Here is a 22,528-nt window from a genome sequence, read left to right as displayed (position 1 = left end):
AAGTTCTCGGAAAGTACCTTGCTTTGAATATTCTGGACACAATAGCTTAAGGATTAGAAAAGATCAGACTCAGGCTAAAAAATAAGCCTATGATAGGCCATAGGCCAGGCTTAGACCTTATATTTTTAGCAGGCCATGTCCAGGCTTAGCAAAGCCTAACTCGGCCCAGCCTATTCTCACCCTTACTTGTAAGCTTTACCTCTTTTCTCCATAGTGAACATATTGTAAAATTAAAAAGTTTGTCTACACCAAGAACTTGGACGTGTGAGACAAAAAATACCAACGACCAAAATAAATGGCTTCAAACCAAAATACTCGACTTGCTAAGCAGTGTGCGTAAATCACTCGAATAAGAAGAAATAAAGTGACGAGTACACACAAGATTTGTTTACCCAGTTCTATCAAAATGATCTAAAATGTAGAAGAGAATCACTCTCTGATTCACTATATTTTGAGAGTTTTTACAAGAAATTACAATGAGTTACAAGAAAATAATCATCCAAGTTTATAAGAATATCTCCTTTTTTTTACTCAAGTATTTCTCGATCTCTCTTCATCTCACTATATAAATCAAACAAATCCAATGTGTTTTGAAGTGTTTCGTAATTCCCTTAGATAATCCAAAGATTTTATTGGTATAAGTCTTAAAAGTTAAAAAAAATTATTAAAAGTTAATACTTATATCAAATTATTTATTAATAATATATAGACATTTTTTTTATTATGTTTATTTTCTAGGTAACAGGTTTCTATTTGATAACATGAATGTAATTCTGATTGATTCCATTCAAGTTTCAAACCGGTTTAGTATCTTATTATTAACACAAGGTTTACATTATAGTTTTGTCATGAATGAAATACTGTTTGATTCCATTTTGATTTTGTCAACCTTAATAACAGGTTATGTAGGCATTTGAACAGAGATTTTAACAAATTTAATAAACTAGTTTAATCTAACACGGTTTAATACAAACATGTTTTTTGACATGTTTTATACACCAAAATTAGAGCAGAATTTTAATTTGTTTAGTAACATAGCATAATTTTATTGTAGCTTGAACAACTTGAAATTTCATTGTAGTTGGTATTGTATGTAATTTTTTTAATAATTTTATCATTCATTTGATAAACGTGTTTTGAGACACCTCTCCATTTATTCAATTAGAATTGAACCCATATAAATATTTTTTAACCTTTTGCAATTTGATATAATTCAAAATATTGAGTGTAGCTTGAATCACAAGTTAGAAGTCTTAAATCAAGATTTTTGTATGAATTGATTCAAATCAGACAAGCTGTGATTCAAATACAAAACATGCTTGGAAGTGAAAGTTTTGTTCTTGTCTGTGTAATTCGAATCAGATAAGTATGTGATTCAAAACACATTACTCTTTGAATTAAATCATGAAAATCCATTTTTCTTTAAAATAAGGTGTGATTCGAATCATACATCCAGACGTGATTCTTATCACAAAAATAACTAACTCCCCACTTTATTACATTTGATTCATTATCATTCTTTTTTATTCAAATCACAAAACTCGTATTTTGACCAAAAATATCATTGTGTCTTGTTACCATCCTTTTTGTGTCTTATCTCTAACACCTATTTAATCTTTTGTCTACTCTCAAAATAAAAGTTGTTGATCACATGTGGTGATAACAATTAAGAAAGACTTTTTGATAAGCTATTGAATCTTTATGTTTTGTGTATCCAAAAAATTCAGCAAGAGCCAAATCTTTCTTTGTCAAGAATCTTGAGAGAAACCATGAAAATATCTCTTCATTCACAAACCCTCTATTTCTAAAATTCAACCTTGTGAGAAACTTCATAGAATGTTGAGAGTGAGAGAATCATACAGTTGTGTTGTGCGAGATCCTTTAGATATTATTCATTATCTTTAACCTTAGACCAAGAAACAATTGTTGTGGTGCTCAACTCTAAAGGTTGATCTTGAGAGGTAGATTAAGGTATATTAGGGAATCTAATATTTTTGTGTGAAGTCTTGTTGTTTGTGTCACGATAAAAGACTTTTTTGTTCACACTGTTGATTGGCGTTTGTTCTGGACCTCCAAAAGGTACAATCGACTAAGTTCCAATCCTTCAAAATCCTACTTTATTCTACCCAAAATATAAAAGCATTTCACACACTATGAGAAGGTACACAATCTGTGATCATTAATTTCACTATACTCATCTTGAATCTTGAACTGATTTAGGCATTAGAGTGCTAACCATGCAAATTCATCTCGTGCCACTGTAAAGGAGATCGGAGCCACGGTTCAAGATCACTATTATCCAGTTGTTTTCATTTCCAGTTCCTTCGTGGAGCTTGAGCATCCATTTATGGTTTCCAAATGGAACAATGCTTAACAAGTAAGTGGTGAGTTTTTTTCATACTCCAAGAAATACTTTGGTGGATTCGAGTAAAGGTTGTCGCAGAACAAAGTTGAGAGTTGTCCTCATTTGTTGGTAGAAAAACCGTTCATATAAGTCTTCGCTAGTTCCGTGTAAAGGGTGTTGCATAATTGAAGCTTGAAGTTGGTCATTTAGGCTATCAATTTTGTCGGATCAAAATCATTGAAGATCTTGAATGTTAGCAGTTGAGTTAAAGTATTAAGTTGTTAGTATTCGGGTTCATGGTAATTCGTTGTACCAAAATACTTGTGGCTTTAACATTAAAGATAATGGAAGACGTTACCGATTTTGATATGAAATCATCGAAGAGTGGATTAAAGTTAGCGAGGACAATAGTTAAACCACTATATATCCTATGAACACTTTCTCTCTCCATATCCCTTTTATCTTTTCAGCATGTTATCATATATGTTAGATATTCATAATTAGAATGTCATCTAGAATTAGATCTTGCTTATCGTATTTATCATATAAGTGTAGGTTTATCATGAATTCGATTCATTGAACATGCATTGCCTAAATTGAGAGTAGATTGTCTCTAAATTGTATGATTTAGATTGCTTGTCAAAGCAACTTTAAGTTTTCTAGTTGTTTATTATATTGATTGAATCTCTATTCTTTTGATGATGAGGAAACACATAGTTTTTGAATCCATCAGCTGTTCTTTTGCTTCCGCGGTTTAACTTTGATTTCATAAAAAATAACCTTTATTTTGATTTTTTAAAAGGGACCGGTCTAACACAACTTCATTATAGCAAAATTAACTTCATTATAGCAAAATTTCTGTAACATGTTTTAATAGGTTTAATCTGGCACAACTTTAATAACAGAATTTCATTAAATTCAAATACATAATTTACTCATGACAATAAGCCAACACAATTTTTACATCATTTCATTAACTTCAAATACGTAATTTACAAAATAATCTAACACATAATCACCCTTAAACTAACCCTATTTAAAATACATTGTTAATATGACTAGATTCAGCCTTAAACTAAAAAACCCCATGCACCATTGAGATTTTTAACGTAGACAACCTCATTCTTCAATTTGAAAAAGAAAAAAAATCTTTTGCCTTTCAATCTTCATATCTCTTTCATCAATAATTTCATCATTTAACCACTTGAAGAAATTACTATCTTTATCCATGTGATTTATGTAATTTCAACAAGTCCAATTATTTTCCTAATTGTTCATGTTTGTCACAGTATAAAAAACACATTCTTCTTAGCAAAAACACTCTCTCCTCTGATATCTTCTAAGTACATACTCAAAAGTCCTAAACTTTGATTGTTTGAAATTAAAACACTGCTAAAAATCTTTGATATTGAAAAAAATTTGGGTATGTTAATGATTTTTATACAAATTAAAATAAGATGAATGAGAAAGAATGAAGAAGATGAAGTTGGAATGATAGAGAGCTTACTAGAATAATTTATTATTAGTTTTATTAGTATTTTGATGTATTAGATGTTATTATATTTTCTAGAATATTTCTAATAGCTTTTGGGCTTTTAGTTATTTATCCATTAGGAGCATTATATATGTAGTGTCGTTGACACATTTTAGGGTATCAATGAAAAGAAATGAAGTTTAATTTTTATAGTTTAGTTTTATCTTTATCTTAGTTTTATAGTTTTTCTCTAGTTTTGTTGGGGTTTAGCACTTTGCACCCTAACAATTGGTGCTTTCATCTATGAATCTCAATCCTTCCATGGCATATTCATATTCTCATACTTTCATTCCTCCATCACAATTTTATCATTCCTCCATTTCTCCTTATTATTCCACAGTTACAACCACACCACCTATATCATCTAACCCTTATCTACCATCCATAAACTCATACCCTCCATGTTACTATTCATTCTCAAATCTCAAATCCTCCATTTTCAACTTTCACTCCACACCAACAACAACCCATAGATTCTTCTCCACCTCAACCTCAAAGTTTCTTCTCACAACCAGAAACGCGTCAACAATTAGAAACTCTCAAACAATATTTGGTTGAAACTCATGAGTTATCAAACAAATATAGAGAAGAGTTGAAAGAACAAATCAAAAATCTTTCTGATTCATTCAAAAAGTCACAAAAATTTTTGAAAGAAAAATATGTGTTCAGGAAATATGCAGAAAAATTCAAAGAAACAGAAGAAGAATCAAAGGTTGAAGATATTGTTTTCCTACAAAAATCTGTCAAAAAGGAAACAACTTCACAAGAAATACATATCAAAGGTCTGTTTCCAAATCCACATCTTACTCAACCAAAGTTAAGTTCAGATCTATCAAAACAACTGAATATGTTTCGATCTACTATTAGATGTATAAAGGTGAGAGCTTTACATTTGAAATCACTGCTTGATAACAAAACAAAGATACGTTTTAAACTTCCGGTGTCGGCGCCGCCACCAAAGCCACCGGAACTGCCACCGCCGCTCTCACCACAAACACCATTTATCAGCCACCGCAGACCACCGCCGAAACCACCACCGGAACCACCAAATTTATATTTTCATAATTTTAATATTTCTTATTGTTTCTACTTATTTTGTTTTAAAAAAAAGAAGAGAAAAAAAATGAAGAAGAAATAATGAAGAAAATGGAGAAAGAAGAAGAAAGAAAAGGGAAAGAGAAGAAGAAGAAACGTAAGAAGAAGAAAAAAAGAAAGAGAAAAGAAATGAAAAAAAAATTGGAAAAAGTATTTGCTCTCTGTCTCTATCGTGTGCCAGCTGTAATCCTCTATGAGGTTATCGAATGGGCGCAACATATTTGGTGGAGTTGTGGATTTATGGCATTAACTATACATGAATAGTGCAAGCTGGCAAATATTTTTTCCCGGTCTAAAACCACTCTACAACAAGAATTAAATTTAATTTTTAGTTTGTCTAATTTTAATTTTAGAACCCTGAGGACAAGGTTCAAGTGAACCCGTCGGCAATGATAGAGAGTTTACTAGAATAATTTATTATTAGTTTTATTAGTATTTTGATGTATTAGATGTTATTATATTTTCTAGAATATTTCTAATAGCTTTTGGGCTTTTAGTTATTTATCCATTAGGAGCATTATATATGTAGTGTCTTTGACACATTTTAGGGTATCAATGAAAAGAAATGAAGTTTAATTTTTATAGTTTAGTTTTATCTTTATCTTAGTTTTATAGTTTTTCTCTAGTTTTGTTGGGGTTTAGCACTTTGCACCCTAACAATAAACATCAAGTATTTAAAATTCATATTTACTTTCCTTCAATTATTATTTTTTTATTTTACAATATAGAGACGAAACTTAAACACTAGGTACAGAAAAAATGAAAACTGTAAATTTGAATGTGTTACATTATATCAAATGTTTATACAATATTTTAGCACTTGAGTTGACTAATTTCAAATCGAAACTTAGAGTTGTTAAAATATATTCTCCAATTCTCTTCTTCCAAATCTTTCAAATGAATTGTGAACTAAGTTCCACATTGCCCTCCTTTCCCCGCATTACCCTCCTCTTTCTATTATTTCCCCTCCAACCATAGCTAATTCAAAACCTTAGTAAGATAACATTATCAGATTTTAAGTCACGTCCAAAAACCTTTTGAACTATCACTCTAGTCTATTCAAGTAAATATTAATTTTTAGGCTTAATATCCTTTATGGTCATGTACCTATGCCTCGAGGTCCATCTTGCTCCTCTTCCTTTTAAGAGTTTCAAGTTGATCCCTTACGTTATTAAAATAGTACCACGTTTGTCCTGACTGTTAGAAACGTTAGATTATTATAAAAAACCTGGCTGACGTGTTAAGTTATTAGTGAGGTGTAATGAATGTGATATGATGAGTATTGGCCTTGCTGAGGTGTCATCTGAAGTAGCATAATATTAGTTGATTTGTCATTTTAATTGATTGATTAATACATATGTTGAAATATCAAGTCCTAACAGACAAAGAAGTGAGAAGAAGCAACTGAGAACGACGAAGAGCACGAAGAGAGAACGGAGAATGCGTTGAAGAAGACGAAGACGCAATATAGACGAAGGTTAGTTTACATGTCCTTGTCTACTATGAATGTGTGTAAATGTTGTGTTTTCTTGATTTGATTAGGTATCTAGGGTTTTTTTCCCTTTTTAAAATTTGCTATTATGTTATGTTTTCTTGTATGTAATATTGTGTTTTCCTGTCTTAGGTAGAAATCTATGTAGTCACCATCATTTAGTTTAATTTTGCTGGGTCTTCTTCCTATAATGGATAAGGACTCAACCACTAACAGAAGGAACTTAGCCAAGGGCAACTCCCACACCAACTTACATAAATCAGCCAAGGGCAACACCAACGCCAACTCAAGGAACTCAATCAATGACAACACCAACACCAACTCAAGGAACTCAGACAAAGGCAACACTAACATCAACTCAAGCAAGTCAGACAAGGGCAACACCAACTCAAGGAACTCAGCTAAGGGCAACCTCAACTCAAACAATTCAGCCAAAGGCAACACCGGCACAAGCAAGGCCACAAAAGTTACCTTTTAAGAAACCAAAATAAGCATCTGTTACAATGGCTTCTATTTCAAAGGGACCAACCACCAGACTAAGTGCATCACAAAATACAGTAGGACCTAAACCTAGGAGGACCACTCCAACAAAAAGAAACAACACAAAGAAACAGATTTAGATTTATGTAGTTTATATTTTAAGAACAAGGTTGGTGTTATGTTATTTTGAAGTGTTTATGTTATGTTGTTTTGAAATGTCTGTGACAACTTATGTTTATTGGTTCTGTGTTGGCAGCAATTTTGGTAAAACATAATGTCATTTAGAATGTTTTGACATGTGAGCAAAACAATGCAGGTTGTATAAGATGTCAAAGCAGATGTCTTATCATTGTCTACTGAAACTTAACTGTGGGTTAGTTTATGTTTTAGGGTTTGTTTTATATCAAGTATTTATTTGCTGTTATTTCTGCGCTAACTTAGGAGGAGTTTTACACAAGCTGTTCCAATAATATTGGAGTATGGGAAATCTAAAACCTGATTTTCCCTTGGCCCAAGTCCAAGTTCGGTGCTGCTGCTGCTTTATAAAGTCTGCATAATCCTAATTGTGCTGGTAACTCAACCTTTAAGGATTGTGTGTGTTCATTGTGTTTATTTTTGAGTCTGTTGTGAATTGTAATCTACTATAATATTGGTTTTAAATTAGATTTAGAGTATTTTAGTTGAGTTATATTTTGTTAATCATCCATAAGCTTTTAAGCAAGAGATGGTTGGGTGTTTTTGAAGAGTGTCTTCTACGTTTGCTTAAGTGTGTTGTTTATCATAGGTTGTGATTGAAAGGTATTTGAGGAGGCCTCATACCTAGGTGAGTCTTAGGTAGAAGTATAGCACGGGTAGTGATTAAGTGATTAAATCATAAAATAGTTGTTTGCTAAGGGTCTATGAATTGATACTATTTAGTGGACTTATCCCTGGCTTGGTAGCCCCCAGAGTAGGTGTTGCTGTCATACCCCAAATTTGTCCTACCCTTATTTATCTGGCTTGCAACTCATAAACATACATCCATTTAGGTCATATCATTGCATGCATCTGTATCATTGGTCCTTGGTCAGAAGGAGAGACTTGAAGCCTAATGAGGGGTGTCATCATCTTGCCCAAGACCTCTTGAAATCAGGGTTTTCATCCAGTTCATAGCATTGGCAAGAATGTACAAGCTTAGAAGTTATCTGATCCTCTTAATCAGGGTTTCCATGACAAAAGTCAACCAGTTGACTTTCTGGTCAACACTTAATCAGGAATGGATTTTATGAGTGAGAAGCTTTCACATTGACTATGTGGATGTATTCATTTGACTGGATTTGACTGGAGGAGATTTAATCAAGAATTCCACCAATAATCAGAGAAAATCAGAACAGTTGACTTTTGGGTCGAAATCAGGTCAAGCACTCAAATATTGACTTTTGGTGGAAAATCAGTCAAGAAAAGTCAAAGGATGAATAAAATCGGGAGTTTGACAAAAGTTGCCAAAATAGAAAAAATCAAAAATGGAAAGTTTCATACATAGAAAATATTTTGGCTCTTAAAAGTTTGATGAACAGTCCACTTCAGCCCTGATTTACACGTGTCACAAGGCCTTATTTCAGAAAATTTCCAACATAAAAAATGTTCAGATCATGGCATTCTATAATTCTCTAGTTGGGAGTTTTTTTCATTTGAAGCTTGGATCAAGAGATATTGAGGTTTGAAGTTAGAAGAAATACACTTGTTCAAGTCATTCAGCTGGGCACATTTCTGGTCATACGTGACACATAATCCACGTGAAAAATCGAGCAGGACTGTATGTGGTTTGTTAATTTCTGGACACATTCTGCTGCGAGCTCCGGCGAAACCGTCGGAGAAGATGATCGGAAGGTTTCCGACGGCAGGGGTTGATTGTGTTTGTTTAGATGCCGGTGGCCTGCGTGGCGTCTTGCTATTGGTTGACGGTTTCTCCTTTTGGATTTTTGTTTCACATGACTAGATCATTGGTTGGTGAGGTGTTACGTTCTGATTGGCTTAGCCAGGCTTTTGTCTTTAGTCACTTAAGTCTAGCGTGACCCATTGATACGTATTACCACATATGGTTTTCCATGTCACATTTTAATGCTGCATAATAAGTCATACAGAATAATAATTGCATGATAATGAATAAAAACAGAAATGAAACAAAAATGGAATAATGGAATAAGAGACGGCATTGGGCCACGAATCCTGGGCCTTATCACTTTTCTGGATTACACCCCCGTTCTTGCTAACGCACGCCACCTGCTATTGGACTGGGCCTGAGCGCCCACGCTTTTAACACCCCCTGTTTGAGCCCAGTTTTCGCTTTGTAACTGTTTTTAGTTCAGTTGTTAATCGCTTTTACACCCCCCATGCTGTTAGTAAAAAAACAAATAATAAAAATTGATTTTCTTTTAATTCTTTTTCGCAATTAATTGAGTCTCTTTCTTTTAAATAAATTGATAAAAATGTTTTTTTACCCAATTAGAAATTTTTGAAATATTGTTTCCTTTTTTGTTAGAATTTCAATTGGTGATTTCTTTGAATTTTGATTGGTAAACCATAAAAAATACTTAGTTTTTTTAGTTTTAATTCTAAACTAGCTTTGACATGAATAAAAATGCAAATTGCTTGTGAGTATTTCCATGTGTAGTTTAGATTTTAATCAATTGATATTGTTTGTGTATATTTAGACCTGCTTAGCATAGTTTAGACTTAGATTAGAATAACAATTAGGCTAGAAAATAGGTTAGTCTCCCCCCTTTCATTCTTTCTCTTTTTCAACACTAAAACATCTTAACAAATATCCAAATAAAATCCCTTTAAAAAATACAAAGAAAACACTTAAAAAACATTAATAAAAAAGTGAAAATCATTAAAAAGGGAATGGAAGCTTGAATCTCCCTTGCTTTAGGGAATCATTCGAGTGCTTGAATCTCCCTTGCTTTAGGGAACCATTCGGGGCGTAAGTTCCCAAATTCTAAAAGACACAAACCAAAGAGTAACTCGAGTTTCCCTTGCCTTAGGGATTTCCTCAAAACACTCAAACTCTCTCTCTTCTCTCCTTTCTTAAGGGCATTGTTATCTCCGCTCTATTGCATCCTAGGCTGTCCCCTTTTGCAAGAGCGCGAGCGTTAACTCCGCCCAACTAAAAAACACAAAAACAAACAGAAAATCTTGAGCCGAGCTACGGTAACTCTGATTCCTGAAAAGGATACGTAGGCAGTGGGGTAGGGCCCGTGCGAGTACAATTCTTTCTTTTCCCTACATTTTGCATTCATTCGCATATAGGCTTAGACATAGATAACACTCATTAGATATAAACAAACATAGGTAGATACCATCGAGTACGATGGGCGCGAGGGGTGCTAATACCTTCCCCTTGCGTAACCGACTCCCGTACCTTGATTCTCTGGTCGCAAGACTGATAAGTGCCAAAATGTTGTTATTTTGAGTATATAATTGTGGCACTTATCGATTCTATTCATTCCGTTTTTGTAATAAAATCCCCACTTTTGTGTATATATTCACATTATTTAGTTTTCATATGTTTTATATACCGTTTAATAGTTTTTCCTTTGTTTTTATAGGTATTCATGCTTATTGGAGCCTCGAGGAATAAAGTGTTGAAGGCACGGCTCCGATTGCGCAATTTTGGATCAAATAAGCAAGATTTGTGCAGAGAGGTCCGCTTAGCGGCGTCTAAGCGCGCTTTCCAGTGGCGAACCAATTTTCCTGGCCGCTAAGCGGCAGCTCTGGCCGCTAAGCGGAGCCCTGTTTACTGTTCTAGATATTTTTGTAATACGTGTAGTCCGCTCAGCGAGGTTTGGCCGCTAAGCGGCCGTAGCAGAAATTGTGTTTATATTTCTTCATTTGTGACATTTCTAGGGTATGGTTTTGGAGAGTTTTTGGTTCCAACTCCATCATTTTCATTCTTAGATCAAGATTAGCTTAGAAAACAACACCGGGTCATGCACTTGGAAGATCGGAGGTGGATTTCTCATCAACCGGAGCTGACAACCCGCGAGATGTTTGGTTTATCTTCTCTATTCTCTGTGTATTTCTTTGTGTTGGGTTTGTTTGTATAGTTACTCGAATCTTATGTATATTTACCGATTATAATGTTATATTTAACTTGCTTTATAAATTTGTGTTGATATTGTCCTGGATTTTTGCTCTATGCTGGGGATTTGGGTTGCTTTAGAGATAAACTTCTTGAATCCTTATCTAGGATGATAATCTGTTAGTTCTGAACTCTAGAGATAGATTTAGAGCTAGCATTCACCGTTTGTATCTGTAGGTAATGCTTTCGTGTTTGAGCGGCGCGCGAGAGATTGCCGACGCGAGAACACGGATGTTCTCGTGACTTCGCGTTAGAGATAACCTTAGTTGTGAGATGATCTCGTAGGTGCTCCAGAGATGGACACTTATGTGAGAGATACGTGATAACATAGATGAGTATCGTAGGTTGAGTATAACGGGTTGGTAAGTGTATGTTTGTGAAGAGTGAATATATTTACATTCCTGATAAGTTATTTCTCTTCTAAGAATGTGTTTATTCTTTTCTTGTCCATATCTTTGTTTACCTTTCGTTCATTCAATCCCGAGCTCGAAACCATAGAAACTATTGAATGGCATCTCTCCATCTCTGTGGACGATAATTCCCGGATCAATATTTCCCAATCTTTTTTGTTGCTTGCCCTATACTGCATTCAACAAAATGGCGCCGTTGCCGGGGATGGTTTTGATTGCATCGCAATAGTTTTCGTGGTTTTTAGCTTTGTATATATCGTATATATTGTATAATTCACTTGTATATATACTTACTTGTACATGTTTACTTGTTTATGTTCACCATATAGTTTTACTTGTATATGTTACATACAAGTATACTTTTGTTGGTGAATGTTGGTGAAACATGTTGATCTCGGATTAGCTCTTTAATTACAAATCTTCACTTTTCGACTTGCGTATCCAACATTCACCAACTTTTCTCTTTTTGTATAATAATACATGTATGTGTTCATACTTGTATATACGTGTTTATTTGTGTATATAGTTGTATACTTTCGTTTTTATGTTCGTTTAATCATTGTATATATTTGTACCCGTAACGTTTGTTGAGTGGTTGGTTAGGACACTTTCTTTAAGCTTGTGCGGTGAGACGTCACCATGGCATGACGAGAGGAGGCTACTTTCCAAACACCGAAACAATAAAGGCATCGAGCTAACGACGTAAAACAAGCGCTTGTTGGGAGGCACCCCAACGGTTGTAAAGTTTTGGTTATTTTTATGTTTATGAGGTGTTTAGGTGAAGTGGAGAGGGCTGGAACACCTAATTCTGTTCTGATTTTTCTAGTTTTTCTGTCATCCGCTAAGCGATGACAGTAGAATTTTGTTTTTCTGCTCTATACCAGTGGGGTTCCCATTCCACTTGGTTCACTCATTTTTCCCACTTTCACCAAGGCTATTTAGTAATAGATACTAGTTTTGTTTTTCTAATTCTTTTGTTGGTTGTTTGTACTCAAATTTTGTTCGGTAATTCGAAGATTTTTTAGGTGATTCTCCAAAGCTTGAGTGTTTCAACTTGCGGATGTATGGTAGGATATTGTTTTTGAAGTGTATAATTCAATATACTCATTTATCACTTTCTATAGCATAGCATGTTTAGGAAACTTTTCATTTGTATAATTACCATACCATTCATTCTTTTGCATTACTTGCTTGTTGAATGAATCACTTTAGTTCCCAAACCATAACTGTGAGGAAGCTTTCCATTGTTCATATATGCTGGAGGCCACAATCTTTGTTTTAACTGGATTTTATTATGCTTAATATTTTGTTTATGTTGATTTTATGAAAGCATGAAAAGGATCAAGGCATTTTGTTTCATTTTGAGCACAACCACCAAAACCAAATAGTCAATTCACCTTGTGAGTGTGTGATCATTTGTTAACCCTTTTGAGCCTTTTTGTCAATGTCCATGTTGTTTTTTCTAAATGCTTATCTTTGAGTGTTTAGTTCTCATTTTTGCATGGATGATTGATTCTTTGTTTTCTTGAACCCTCAACCATGATTTTTGGTATGAATTTTTACCTTGCCTTAGAAAGTAGGGAGTATTCATATGATGGTGTGGTTGAATTCAAGTTGGGGAGAGAAATGGTTGCTACTTATTTGGTTGTTGCTATGAGGTTGAAAAAAGAGAAGAAAAAAAAAGAAAAAAATGTGAAAAGAAAAGAAAAAAAAATGAAAAAGTTTTGAAAAACAAAAAGAAAAGAGAAGTGAATAATTGTGCTAATAAGTATTGTGATTGGTTTGAGAAACCTGTGGTTAAGGAAGAAGTTTAATCGAGATTTTGTTGTTTGAATCTTTGGTGGATTGATCACTCCCTTATGTTTAGGCAAGTTTTTGTTTCGATTAGCCTTAGGACATATCCCTTGTTTGTTAACCAAGCCACATTACAACCTTGAAAAGTCCTTGTGATTCTTGCTTTTGTATCTTCAATGTGATTTTTGGATGAATGCATAATTTAATCTTTTGTTTGCAAGATTGTTGGATGAGTGTTAAAAGTCCTTCACTTTGTGTGTTATTCATCCATTGATGAATTTTTGCTAGGTGTGATTCATGAAGTGAGCATGTATTGTGTTAGAATGTTTTGCATGATTTTTGTACTTAGGATTAGTTTCATTTACATGTTGTCGTTGTAGGATAGTGGTAAATATTTACTTTGTTTATACGTTTTTGTATTGAGCCATACATTTGTTTTTGGTTTTCAAAACTTGTTGATTCACAATTCTTTGGTTTATTACTTTTGATTCTTTGATTTATTTGACATTGTTTGAGGACAAACAAAGTTTTAAGTTGGGGAGAATTTGATAAGTGCCAAAATGTTGTTATTTTGAGTATATAATTGTGGCACTTATCGATTCTATTCATTCCGTTTTTGTAATAAAAACCCCACTTTTGTGTATATATTCACATTATTTAGTTTTCATATGTTTTATATACCGTTTAATAGTTTTTCCTTTGTTTTTATAGGTATTCATGCTTATTGGAGCCTCGAGGAATAAAGTGTTGAAGGCACGGCTCCGATTACGCGATTTTAGATCAAATAAGCAAGATTTGTGCAGAGAGGTCCGCTTAGCGGCGTCTAAGCGCGCTTTCCAGTGGCGAACCAATTTTCCTGGCCGCTAAGCGGCAGCTCTGGCCGCTAAGCGGAGCCCTGTTTACTGTTCTAGATATTTTTGTAATACGTGTAGTCCGCTCAGCGAGGTTTGGCCGCTAAGCGGCCGTAGCAGAAATTGTGTTTATATTTCTTCATTTGTGACATTTCTAGGGTATGGTTTTGGAGAGTTTTTGGTTCCAACTCCATCATTTTCATTCTTAGATCAAGATTAGCTTAGAAAACAACACCGGGTCATGCACTTGGAAGATCGGAGGTGGATTTCTCATCAACCGGAGCTGACAACCCGCGAGATGTTTGGTTTATCTTCTCTATTCTCTGTGTATTTCTTTGTGTTGGGTTTGTTTGTATAGTTACTCGAATCTTATGTATATTTACCGATTATAATGTTATATTTAACTTGCTTTATAAATCTGTGTTGATATTGTCCTGGATTTTTGCTCTATGCTGGGGATTTGGGTTGCTTTAGAGATAAACTTCTTGAATCCTTATCTAGGATGATAATCTGTTAGTTCTGAACTCTAGAGATAGATTTAGAGCTAGCATTCACCGTTTGTATCTGTAGGTAATGCTTTCGTGTTTGAGCGGCGCGCGAGAGATTGCCGACGCGAGAACACGGATGTTCTCGTGACTTCGCGTTAGAGATAACCTTAGTTGTGAGATGATCTCGTAGGTGCTCCAGAGATGGACACTTATGTGAGAGATACGTGATAACATAGATGAGTATCGTAGGTTGAGTACAACGGGTTGGTAAGTGTATGTTTGTGAAGAGTGAATATATTTACATTCCTGATAAGTTATTTCTCTTCTAAGAATGTGTTTATTCTTTTCTTGTCCATATCTTTGTTTACCTTTCGTTCATTCAATCCCGAGCTCGAAACCATAGAAACTATTGAATGGCATCTCTCCATCTCTGTGGACGATAATTCCCGGATCAATATTTCCCAATCTTTTTTGTTGCTTGCCCTATAATGCATTCAACAAAGACTCTGTTCCTTCCTTTGTTAGGTTTTCTGATATTCCTTTCCCTTATGGGATAAATATATTGGTGGCGACTCTGTTCATTTTTCGCAAGCGTGCGACAGCTGGCGACTCTGTTGGGGAAGTTAGACCTATTGCGGGTCCATACTTAGCGTGTCGATCCTAGACTTTGTTTGTTTCTTATATTGGGTGTTTCTTTGTTCTGTTTATATGTTTACATCTTGTATATATGCTTGCATATCATGTTTACTTTCCGCATGCATCTGGACTATATTATGGGTCCCCGTGGGGGCCACATATTTTTCTGCTTTGTTTTGCAGGTGGGGGGTTTTTGTGAGGTAAAAGGCCCACTACCCAGGCCAGTGACAGATAGGATTAGCGTGGATGCTCATGTTGACTCCCGTAGCGCTTGCTATGACCGAGCTTGACATGGGGTACCACAACTGGGTGAGGTTCTTTCATGGAACACTGTGTCTGGCACGCTTGCTGCCTCAAACACTTTGTACCCCATGGGAACTGTAGACCCTAGTGACCATTAGGGACCACTTGTCCGTGTCTAGACTTCATACCCGTGAGATTGGGGTGGGACAGGAAATCTTGACTCCTACATACCATTGCTTCTTCATATTTGAGGTCGGACCTTTATTTGGTCTGTTCTCATGGTGCTTGATATTCTGGTATTCAAAAAGGCGTCGAACCTTTGATCCTGAGACATTTGGCCTGCAAGGAGGTTTTATATCAGTCATTCAGAGGATTGTACATATGCTACTAAGATTATATGGACCTCGATTCCGTGCTTTTGCATTGCATAACATCATTGCTTTATCCACTTCATTTATGGGGGGATCCTAAAGCCTATTTCCAAGAAGAAAAAAAAACAAAAAGAAAAAAGGAAATAGAAAAGCAGAAAAAAGAAAAGAAAATATACTCCATATAAAACAAAGCTTGGATTCCAAAAGAAAAAAGAAAAGGAAAGTGTAAAAAGACTTTAGGATCTCTCATAAATGAAACATGCATTCATACTATCATGCATTTCATGGTTCTCTCAGAGACTTATGGGACCCTTTCTATTCAAATTTCAAGATCAACAACAGATTTGACTTCTCACCGCCACGACTCCAAGATCAACTATGGAACAACTCCGTGAGGAAATGGATGAGATGAAGGAACATATGGGTCATCTTATGCTGGAAATGCAAGATTTGATCCATAATCAGGATGCACTAAAGGAGGAAAACAGTCAGTTGAAGACTCAATTGAGCCTGGTCATGGAAGTTCTGAAAACGGTACTAAGGAAGGAAGGTGACGTTGTCCCTGCTGCTGCAACAGAAATTGTTGACTCCTTCTCTTCAATAGGATCTCTTTCCACCCATGGGGTACCTCGGGGAGCTCTCCCTCAACTTCAAATGCCATTAACGCCACGTCAATCTGTTCATGTCCCTAGAATGAATCAAGGGGGCTGAATGTGTGGGCAAAAACCTAAGATGCCTCAGAGGGTTCTTGATCCGATCCCCATGCCTTATGCTCAGTTACTTCCCCGCTTGATGGAACTTCGGTTGGTTGAGCTACGCGATTTATCCATGCCTGAAAAGCTTACCCCCAATTTTGATGCCAATGCTCGATGCGAGTTCCATTCTGGGGCACCTGGCTATGATATTGAGAATTGTAGGGCTCTGAAGCATCAAATTCAAGATCTCATTGACTCAAAAGTGATTTTGATCACCTCCGAGGGCATGAGTGTTCAAGGAAATAGGGTTCCATCTGTGGTGGAAGAAAAGGTTGATTCATACTTCTATGTCGGACCTACTTCAAATCAGAAGCACAATGCACCGTCTTGGATTCCGGATCTTCCACTTTATCAGTCTTTGATTGTTTCCCAGCCAAATCAAAAAGGCAAGACACCTAAACAAATTGGATATTTGAATCATCACCAGCAACAGGGTCCACAAATGCCGAAGAGACCACCAAGAAGAATTGACCCAATTCCTATGACCTATAGTCGACTACTTTCTCATTTACTCAAGGATTCTTTGGTCCAACTAAGGGAGTTTAAGCCCCCTCCAACACCGATTCCTCAAGGATATGACTTAAATGCAAGGTGTGAGTACCATTCTGGGACGTCTGGACATTCAATTGAGGATTGTAATATTTTGAAACACAAAGTCCAAGATCTCATTGACTCCAAAGCAATATCATTCACTCTAAATGGCCTGCACATAAAACGAAGAGTTCATGCATAAGTGAATGTCCGTATTCCATAAAGTATCACCAAAAAAAATAATAATAATAATAATAATAATAAGCCCAAATGGAGTCAAGGCTCCTCAACTATGGCAATCATCATTTCATTTCCGTATTCTCATTTCAGTATTTCCTATTTTGTAGAAGGCTACTTCCTTGTTTGAACTCGTTGGTATGATAATAATGAAAACACCACAAATTCTCGAGCAACTTTGTCAGAATCTTTTTCAAAAAGTAATCAAGAATGTTTTGTAGAAGCATCTCTCATTCTCAAGGTTCTTGTGCTCAGTTGTATCCGTGGAGGTTGGTGTTTCAGTTGGTGTTTGAGCTCTCCTTGCAACAAGTAGCTTCTCTAAGTTTGGTGACCATGCAAGGTTCCTCCATGTTTGATGGCAAATACTTCTTCAATGAATATGCTTGGGGCTCCCGCACGAGGGATAAGCAAGACGTACTCTTATCTTGAGCATTGCATCACTCGCATTGCTCGAATCCCTAAAGCAAGGCAAAAGTTTACAACTCTTGGGTGACTTCGTTGGAGTTTTATTTTGAAGTAATCTGAAGTATTTGGAAGGAACTGCAGAAAGTATTCAAGCTCAATAAGTCCAGACGGAGTCAAGTCTCCTCAACAATGGCATTCATTTAGTTTCGTTATTGCATTCTCATTTGTAACATTTCATTGGATGTTTAAGCATTGCTAGCATGTAAAAACTTGTTAATTTCTGAATGAAAATCATAATACATTGTTTATGTTTGTCTTGAAGAAACCCATTCGTTTCCACTCATAAAATGTTTTTGGCATTACGATACCAACTTTACTAATTGTTTGCTTGGGCAAAAAGCTGAGGGAGAATGATGAAAAATAAAAAAAAAATGCAAAATCTCTAATCATGTGTTTTTGAATAAAAAACCCTACTGAAGATGTACAGGCATTGTTTCAAATCCCCAAACACCAGAGATATAAGGGAGATAGACCCTCGTTAACCCCTTTGAGCCTTGAAGTAGGAGTTTCTTTTCTAATCACAAAAACCCTTATTTTAACCTTGGGGCAGGGTAGTGTTCATTTAACTTGATCGAGTGTTCAAAACTCACCAAAAGGGTATGCATCTAAGGATACAACAATGGTTATCCTTCCAAAGGTTGAGGAATGTCAAAACCGCAATGATTATCCTAATTCCATCAAGAGATCTAGAGATGACGGTACCACAATGGTAATCCTTCATCAAATCAAAGGAATGAGGCAGCCACAATCTTTCAAACAAATCGAAAGCAACGCAACATCACACGACTTGTTCAAAAAAAAACAAAAAAAAAACAAACGAAAAAAGAGAGCCCGCTAAGTCAACAACACGAAAATAAGTGACTTAGGCAAAAGTTAGGGCATCCCGCTGGACTCCAAAATAAAATTCAAAAGAATTTGTCCAGGCAAAAGTTAGGGAAACAAAAAAGAAAGGCAAAGCAGAAGCGAAAAACGAGGATTATAAGAACAAAGTCGTGTGATCAGACACCAAAAATGAAAGATAAGGTGACTGTCATGTCCAAAGAAGCTCATTGATTCTTCAACCGTCTCAAAATTCCTTGTGAGGGATGAACGCTCATGTTGAGTTAACTGAACATAGGACTGGAGAACATCATGAAGGGGGTGGGTACAAATAATTTTGAGCCTAAAAATCCTTTGTTTCCAAAACCGTTAACCCGGCCAAGCTACAACCCTTAAAAGTCCTAATTGAAGTAGCGTTTATTTCGAAAAGCGCACTCCGATGAGATAGCGTTTAACTGACTCCCAATGAAGTGTGATACATATTTATGTTGCTATCGTACATTTGCTTTATCTTCCACATGCAAAAATCGAGGTTGTGTCAACTGGTTATCCATTCACAAGAGGTCGCAACCTCATTTCACAAAAAAGAGTTTTACAACTTCAAGACTAACATAGGCTTTGCATTTGAATTATCATTCTTAGAATTAAAATTCTTTTGCATACAAAACATCTGCTTAAACATCAAAAAAAATTCAGGATGAGAGTCAGTGAGTAACTTGATCATGTCAAAGTACAAGAGACTTGAGAACTCCGAGGAGGAAAAGCTAATCATCTCAAATGTTGACCATCAAGGGGCAAGTTATCCAAAGAACTCCGTTGGGCATGAACAGTTAATGCTTTCCTTGATTACCTTGAAGGGAAGAGTTTGAAGACTTCGTTGGGCGTGGTAAAGTTGTTTCCATATTTGTTTGACTTCAAAACCATGAAAGCTCGAGGATTCTAGTAAGATGTACCTAATCAGGGGCAGTTGAGTCGAGGTTTGACCTCTCAAATTCAACATATCTGGGGAAATCATGTCGATAAATCTCTTCAAGCTTTGAAGAATCTGGGGCAGTCATGTCGAGGAATATCTCTTGAGTTCGACCAATCTGGGGCAGTTACGTCGAGATTCGACAAATCTCTCCAAGGATTCTTTAGTGCAAATTCCTTCATGGGTCGTGAAGCTTGGGGCACAATCTCTTGAGTTATTTCGTTCTCTCCCCAATCATAGGAGTTTATTTCTCCTGGAAACATGGTCTCTCCCCAAGCACGGAGTTTATTTCTCCTGAGAGTTTGTTCCGTCCCTCAAGCATAGGAGTTTATTTCTCCTAGGAGTTGCTCTACTTCCCCCATCTGGGCTTCTTATCTGGATCTCTCATCCCCAACATCGTGAATCGAGGGAATCTCCTCAAGCTGAAAATCCTCCAAGCAGTGGCACATGGTGAGAAGTCAGAAATTATTCTTCAAGTCAAAGAAGGTGCATCTTACAAATCAAAGTCCAATATCTATTGGCACCTTCACATGGTCCTTAACACTAAGGGGATTCTCCCTGGTGTTTACCTCACTAATGCCTTTATTTGGCACTCTGCATATAGTATCCATTGCATATAACATTGCATCCTCAAAAGCGTAGCATATCCATCAAAATGGATCATTACGCCATAGAAAAATTCAAACATGCATACAATGCATAAGCCAGATAAGACAAATCAACGCTCAATCAAGACAACGATACTCCCCCACATAAAAAATTTTGTCCTTACAAACTCCGATTGATATCTGCTAATACATTACAAATCTCCTCAAGCCACGGTGCCGATACCTGGTATCCTTAATCCCCAAAAGAAGTCTCGTTTTTTCTCTCCAGTATGGATCGAACACAATGTCTTTCTTCATCAGAATCGTTGTCTCCGAGGTTATTTCCCGTATGCTGCATGCAGATTAGAGCGTGAATGAGGGTGGGCATTCAACCCATCTCATTTTTCAATCGTTTGAATAACCGTACTTGGTGTGTGGCAATTCAAACGATTGTCGCTCTTGAAGAGTTACACCCCGCCTTTGGCCTGAGGGATTAATGTAATTCTTATGCTTCGTAAGCATCGATATCTCCGTGATCTCCAATGGTTACTATCATCTTCTTGTCGAGTCTAGTTGTTACTAGTCTTGTCGTGGTTATTTCCCGTGTGCTGCGTGCAAATTAGAGTGCGAATGAGGGTGGGCATTCAACCCATCTCATTTTTCAATCGTTTGAATAACCATACTTGGTGTGTGGTAATTCGAACGATTGCCACTCTTGAAGAGTTACACCCCGCCTTTGGCCTGAGGGATTAATTTAATTCTTATGCTTCGCAAGCATCAACATCTTCGTGATTATGTCTTTTGATCGAGTCTAGTCGTCACTAGTCTCCGTGGTCCCTTCCCTTGTATGGGAAAACTTTTCAGGTCCAACCCCCGTGTTGTGAATCCTTTGCCTTCCGACCTTCGAACCCTTTCAAAGCCCAGTTCCCAACCTGGCAAACCCTTTCAAAGCCCAGTTCCCAACCTGGCAAACCCTTTCAGAACCAATTTCCTTCTCCAAACCTCGATGTTGAGTCATAGATCGCACGAGATCTTTTCCCTTTCAGTCCTGAAGATCGTACGAGGTCTTCTCCCGATGTTGAGTCATAGATCACACGAGATCTTTTCCTTCCAGTCTTGAAGATCGTACGAGATTTTCTCCCGATGTTGAGTCGTAGATCGCACTAGATCTATTCCCTTTCTGTCCTGAAGATCGTACGAGGTCTTCTCCCGATGTTGAGTCATAGATCGCACGAGATCTTTTCCTTCCAGTCTTGAAGATCGTACGAGATTTTCTCCCGATGTTGAGTCGTAGATCGCACGAGATCTATTCCCTTTCTGTCCTGAAGATCGTACGAGGTCTTCTCCCGATGTTGAGTCATAGATCGCACGAGATCTTTTCCCTTTCAGTCCTGAAGATCGTACGAGGTCTTCTCCCGATGTTGAGTCATAGATCGCATGAGATCTTTTCCCTTCCACTCCTGAAGATCGTACGAGATCCTCTCCTGTTGTCGAGTCGATGTTGAGTCATAGATCGCACGAGATCTTTTCCCTTTCAGTCCTGAAGATCGTACGAGATCCTCTCCTGTTGTCGAGTCGATGTTGAGTCATAAATCGCACGAGATCTTTTCCTTTCTGTCCTGAAGATCGTACGAGATCCTCTCTTGTTGTCGAGTCGATGTTAAGTCATAGATCGCACGAGATCTTTTCCTTTCTGTTCTGAAGATCGTACGAGATCCTCTCCTGTTGTCGAGTCGATGTTGAGTCATAGATCGCACGAGATCTTTTCCTTTCAGTCTTGAAGATCGTACGAGGTCTTCTCCCGATGTTGAGTCGTAGATCGCACGAGATCTTCTCCTTTCAGTCATTGTCTCATATAACCATTCTCTTTGAAAACCTGTATTGGCACCTCGGCTATGTTACTACCACCATTCAAATCCATTACTCACCGTAAATTCTTCCACCAGAAAAAACAAAAATTCTCTTTCCCTAGCAGATATCAAAACAAAAATAAGAATAACACTTCCACCATCATTTCAGGACAAATTTCAGGTCTTGATATTTAATCTTCTTCTACCTTGAATGTTCGAAAGGCTAGCGCCTATCTCACCCTCAGGTATAAGACGATTAAATAGGGGCAGCTGTCATACCCCAAATTTGTCCTACCCTTATTTATCTGGCTTGCAACTCATAAACATATATCCATTTAGGTCATATCATTGCATGCATCTGTATCATTGGTCCTTGGTCAGAAGGAGAGACTTGAAGCCTAATGAGGGGTGTCATCATCTTGCCCAAGACCTCTTGAAATCAGGGTTTTCATC

The sequence above is a fragment of the Vicia villosa genome, linkage group LG3 (genome assembly GCF_029867415.1).
Source record: "Vicia villosa cultivar HV-30 ecotype Madison, WI linkage group LG3, Vvil1.0, whole genome shotgun sequence".
In the NCBI taxonomy this organism is placed as follows: Eukaryota; Viridiplantae; Streptophyta; class Magnoliopsida; order Fabales; family Fabaceae; genus Vicia; species Vicia villosa.
Note: the sequence above shows the minus strand (reverse complement) of the source record.